Raw genomic sequence first — 5,882 nt, 5'->3', positions numbered from 1 at the left:
TTCAAAAATGGATAAATCTGCTGCACATCAAGAGTGATGGTGATGTGTAACATCCAACAACCCAGCATTCATGAAAAGGTTTAAAGTCTCCCCCCCAGGCTGTTGCTGCTTAAAGCTTTGCTATGCAGTCTGAGTCACTCCCTGTGCAAACACTCCCCATAGCACAGCGTCCACCCATTGTGTGGGTGGGTGTTTTAGGAGCTGGCTGTAACACATCACCGATACTCAGTTAAATTAATAGCTGGGCTTGTGCAATCCACTCTATAAGGAAATGCTTTCTTCCCTTTCACTCCAGCAGAGGGGGTATAGCTCAGTGGTAGAGCATTTGACTGCAGATCAAGAGGTCCCCGGTTCAAATCCGGGTGCCCCCTCATTTTAAATACTTAACATTTTTTTACACAGGATCCCCACTGGACAGGGCAAATCTTGTAATGGGAAATTATTTTTGTAGTTCCTACAGCATCAATACTGGGCTTAAAATTACCCATCCTATCTCCATTTAACAGGTTTTTTAAAGGGAATCATTTCACTCCATCTAAAGAATTTTGTAAAACCAAAGTGGAGGTGTAGGGGGAGAGAGTCTGTGGAAATGTTTAATCAGTTTCATTTTCTGTCTTTCTCCAGTTCCAGCCCAATGGCAAGAAAGGCAGGGGTTGCTACAGAAAATATATCTCAGTTAGACTCATGTGAGCCTGCAGTTTTCGCAGTAAGTACAGTCAGGGTCCAGCTGCCAGCACTGGGATCCACAGGGGTTCTCAGGAATTAGTTCTGTTTTTCTTCTCTGTTTAGTGCCCCCAATGCACTGGGTGCTATATCTGGCATGGGAGATAAAGACAGCCTGGAACAGAGAGGAAGGGGACTCGGAGCCAGCCCACCCAGTTCCATGCCATGGAGCAGGTGTTTCGGGGAGCTGCAGACAAGATGGGGACAGGGGGCTACCTCCTGAGCAGGATAAAAACCCCAGCTGTCCGGTGACTCTGACGAGGGCAGGGCAGGTAGTTTGAAGGGAGAATGACTGGTGGGCAAGGAAATTCCTGAACCGAAGGGAAGCTGGAGTTGAGTCCAGAGACTTGGCAGGATGAGATTTGGGAAGAAAAGACTCTCTAGGGGCACCAGGAGCTGCAGTGGGACTGAAAGCTCCCTGGTTCAGAGATGAATGGAGGGAGACCTGGGAGCCTGGACTTCTGGATTGAGTGTGATATTGGAAACCACAAAATGGAAGGGCTTAGCCTTGACAGTGCCCGTGTACACTAATTCCTAAAGGCTTAATCATGGAACTGTAGGGCTAGAAGGGTCTCTGTGACCTCATCAAATCCAGCCCCCTGTGCTGAGGCAGGACCATGTATACCAAGAGACCATCCCTGGCAGGTGTTTGTCCAACCTGCTCTTAAAAACCTCCAGTGATGGGGATACCACAGCCTCCCTGGGAAGCCTGTTCCAGAGCTTAACCGTAGAGTGAGAGAGTTTTTCTTAATATCTCACCTAAATCTCCCTTGCTGTGGATTAAGCCTGTTATTAGTATATTGAGCCCCAGGAAGGGGGACTTTAGTCTAAGGACTCTGGGCTGTTATTGGGAGCACTAGGTGGAATGCCTGCAGGGCCATTAATGCCTGCAGGGCCTTCCATGCTGTGGCAGGAAGGGTGTCCCCAAAGAAGCATTATGGTCTACAGGCCTCGGCCTGCTCTCTCGGAGTCCAGGGGAGTCTTGCTACTTACTTCTAGAGCAGTGAAGTCAGACCTAGAGAGACACCTAGACCGGAGGTGCATTGGGAGACCCGGGGCCGGTGCCTTGTGGGGCTTGACGTGACAGGGGAGCTGTTCTCGGCCACCTGTCGCAGTGGGATGAAATACAAGGGGACAGGAGTGGGAACAGGGTGTTCCCCTGTCCCCGCTGGCTGAGTGGAGCAGAGCAATCTGCTTTAGAATGGCACAAGGGTTCTGGCACAATATGTCTCTCAGCCCAGCCCTCCTGGGCAACCCTACAATAACAAATGGGGGTGTGTGGAATCAAAAGCTGGGCAAGACGTAGCAGGACATCTCGTCCCTAGCCTGGACAGTGCTGGGTTATCCCCTGTTGCCAGCATTTTGCTTGGTCTGATCATAAGTGCCCTATGGGATGGGGTTCCCACCTTTCCCTGGAGCAAAGACCCCAGCTCCACCCATCTCTGCCAAGAAGCTTTCCTTTATATTCACTCTCAATTGTCCCCTTTTTAAATGCCACCCTCTTATTCCTAGTCCCACCCTTCTTCTGCTTGTTGATTTGCTGGGTGCCTAGGTAGGGCTTATGGGGCCTTGCCAAGCAGGCTGATTCTCTGCTTTGCTGCCAAGCCACAACTCCTGACAGCAGCATTCTCTGAGAATCAGGCCAGGTGGGTTGATCTGGATTCAGGTGCTTCACTTTCGAATGAGCATCTGGGTCTTAGCTCTCTTCTGCCTTCTCCTTTTCCAGCCCCAGGGTAACGTTTTTGCTGGAAAAAGGAACAGTGGCATGATTGCCGCTCATGTTTAATATACAGTAGCGCCGAGAGGCCAACTGAAATCAGGGCTTCCAGAGTAAGAGACAGCCCTGAAGAGCTCACAGTAAAAGGCTGTGCTAAGGAAGGAGGTTTTGGTTTCTATTTCTTGGGAATGGGAATGGAAGAGGGGAAGGGGGAAATAGGGAAGTGGGGTGTGGAATATATTGCATGAAACACAACCAAAATAAATGAAGAATGATGCTTTATTTCCCTTCATGCCACCAGGGGGCAGCAGGACAATGTGAATGCCAGAAGCCAGGAGCCATGTAGGCTGGGTTGCAGAGTGCGGACTCTGCCTTGCCGGGGTGTCAGCGAATTGTAAAGCATGAGGCCAGGACGCTGCTTCCAAGAGCAGAAGGGAGATTGCAAGAAAAGGGGTCAGGCCAGGCCTGAGGAGCAAAGCAAACACTTCCTTCAGTTCTTCCCGGAGCCCTAACTGCTGCCCCCTGCACCTGTGCAGGGTGGATAACTGACCACCCCCCAGGCTGAGCCAGGTGTCATTCTGTGCAGATTCTCTCCCCCACGCTGTTGCTGACGACCTGGGGCTGGTGTCACAGTCAGTGACCCTTCAAGATCTGGGTCCCTCCGGGCCCTCATGTGGGGCTGGGACGGAGCAGGGCTCTCCTCTTCCTTCCCTAGTACACTGGCGCCCCCACCTCCGTGGGCAGGCTTGGGGGGGTGGGGCACATCCCAGCGACGATGGCCTCTTTGGCCTGACATTACCAAGCAGGGAAGTGGGGCTGGCTCAGGGCCTGGGGCAGCCCAGCCTGTGGTCCTGGGCTGATAGACTCTGAGCATCTGTGCCAGAACGCTGCTCGGAGAATCAGTGAGGCAGGCAGCGGCTTGGCCGTGTGAGTGTGTGTGTGTGTGTGTGTGTGTTGGGGGGAGTGTCCCCATGGAGTTATTCAGCAGGGGGCTGGCTACGCCGCTGGCCAAGCTGATTGTGTGCAATGGTTGCCTGGGTCCATAAGTAGGGTCCAGACAGGGAAGGTGGGGCGGGTGTGATGCTGTGCTGCCAGGCAATTGGGGTGGGAGCTAAATCCTGGGCTCACAAGTTTAACTGCTCAAGAACTAAAATAATGGCAACGATGGGAGAGGGAAACAAGGGGGCAAAAGTTTTCCCTAGAGCCTCTAGGGAGCATCTGGTGGGTGGATTGGCACCGCTGTGTCCCCAAAACTAACAAGAAGAACCAGAACTCCAGTTCCAAATGCTTCTGAAGCCTAGGGAGAGAGGGGTCAGATCTGGATCTCAACCCCCTGGCGATGCCCTCCTGAACTGAACCCAGGTCCAGCCTTGCCTGCCCTCCCTTTCAGTTGCGGATACTAGCAAGCCCCCTTGCCGGTGACATGACAGAATGGCTCAGATTGAAGGTATTCTTCATCTGCCTTTTAAAAAAGGAATTGATTTATGGCCAAAGCAAATTAAAAGGGAGCATCTGATGGTGCAAATGGCTTGCATGTGCCCTCTTGCTGACTGCAGACCAGACAGGTTTCTGGGTCAGGGGAGAGCTAATGGCAGGCACGCGCTGGCTGAGTCAGGGATTTCCCTGCACCTCTCCTGGGGGGCTGTACAACCCTCCTGAATTCCCCCCCATGGTCAGTTAGTTACACAGTGTTGCTACTTTAGTCATTTTCCAACCCCTCTGTAAATTTGAACCACCTCTAGTTTCAATTTCTGGGGAAGTCCTTGCCTGGGTCAGAGTTAGTTCCAGGTAATCCAGCTCTGTCATCAGAGCCCCATGCATGGAAGAGCAGCCAGGGATGGGTAGGGAGCCTCTCAGACCCTCTAGGGAGTCATCTGGGAGGAGGAGGATGGGCTGATGGGAGCATTAGACTTGTGGATACCCAGGTTTGCTTCCTGTCAGTATGTCCCAGATCCAGGGAGCTCCAATTCCACTTTCAGTGGGGGTTGTCTGAACATGCCCATTGAACCAGGAGTAGTGAACGCCTGAGGTCACTCCATAAACAGCCAGATCTGGAGCAAGTCACTGTGCCTTGGTGCTTCAGTTTCCCCAGTCATGGCCGAAAGAAGAAAAGGCTGTGGGTTGGGACTGAGGAGCATCAGGAGGGGGGTGGAGGGCCAGGGAGCCCAGGGCTGGAATAGGGGGGAACTGCAGGTGGAGCTGCTGAAGCAGTAGGTGTGTCTGGGGAGAGGGGGGCAGCTTGCTGGCCTCTGGCCATGCTCTGCCCAACTCCACCCAGCTCCCTTAGCCTTTGGTGTTCCACAGGTGAGTATAAATTCACCCCACCTCTGAACCAGGGGCTTCAACCCTGCTGCTGGCTTGGCTGAAAGAGACTTAATTCCCTCCAGAGCTGGAATCCTCTCCTGGGGGAAGGGGGCAGGCATGGGTGGAGGGTGTCAGCTGGACTGGATCATTACTTCTTTTGATCAAGGCACTGGGAGTTTGGGCTTGGCCCAATCCACCTGAGACAGGGCCGGGTTATTAATTATCCTCATCAGTTGCTGCACTGGTTCTGAGGTTGCTCATCTGCCATGTGGCTCTACCCATTCATCTTCTTTCTTTAGCCTGTCAGAGTCTCTCTCTCCCCAAGCTTTCGCGCTGCTGGGTTTGCTGCCTGTCCCACAGAGCTGGCGCTATGGGTTGGGGCGTCAGGCTGCCTCAGCGTCACAGTCTGGGCCTCAATCTTCAGGGTGTGGTGTGCTCTGGGGAATCTGGATGGCTGGGCCCTGCTCGGGTGCCCCAAGGGGTGCTGACCAGTCAGCCTCACCTCAGTCCCTGGAAAAATCATGGAGCAGGTCCTTAAGGAATCCATTTTGAAGCACTTGGAGGAGAGGAAGGTGATCAGGAACAGTCAACATGGTTCACCAAGGGCAAGTCATGCCTGACCAACCTGTTTGCCTTCTATGATGAGATAACTGGCTCTGTGGATATGGGGAAAGTGGTGGACATGATATATCTTGACTTTAGCAAAGCTTTTGATACGGTCTCCGTCAGTATTCTGCCAGCAAGTTAAAAAAGTATGGATTGGATGAATGGACTGTAAGGTGGATAGAAAGCTGGCTAGATCATTGGGCTCAACAGGTAGTGATCAACGGCTCAATGTCTAGCTGGGACAAGCTAGAGTGCCCCAGGGGTCTGTCCTGGGGCCAGTTTTGTTCAACATCTTCATGAATGATCTGGATGATGGGATGGATTGCACCCTCAGCAAGTTTGCGGACGACACTAAACTGGGGGGAGAGGTAGATACACTGGAGGATAGGGATAGGGTCCAGAGTGACCTGGACAAATTGGAGGATTGGGCCAAAAGAAATCTGATGAGGTTCAACAAGGACCACAAAAATGATTAGGGGGCTGGGGCACATGACTTACGAGGAGAGGCTGAGGGAACTGAGGTTATTTAGTC

The 5,882-nt window shown here is 52.5% G+C and overlaps 1 non-coding gene across 1 annotated transcript; it reads left to right on the top strand.

Annotated features, from left to right (window-relative positions):
* Positions 1-299: 299 nt before the first annotated feature.
* On the top strand, positions 300-371 carry TRNAC-GCA (transfer RNA cysteine (anticodon GCA)). Its single transcript has one exon. It is a non-coding gene; the product is annotated as a tRNA-Cys (tRNA).
* The last annotated feature ends 5,511 nt before the right edge of the window (positions 372-5,882 follow it).

This window comes from Lepidochelys kempii, chromosome 27 (genome assembly GCF_965140285.1).
Source record: "Lepidochelys kempii isolate rLepKem1 chromosome 27, rLepKem1.hap1, whole genome shotgun sequence".
Classification (NCBI taxonomy): Eukaryota; Metazoa; Chordata; order Testudines; family Cheloniidae; genus Lepidochelys; species Lepidochelys kempii.
This window is presented reverse-complemented; position numbering and strand designations above follow the sequence as displayed.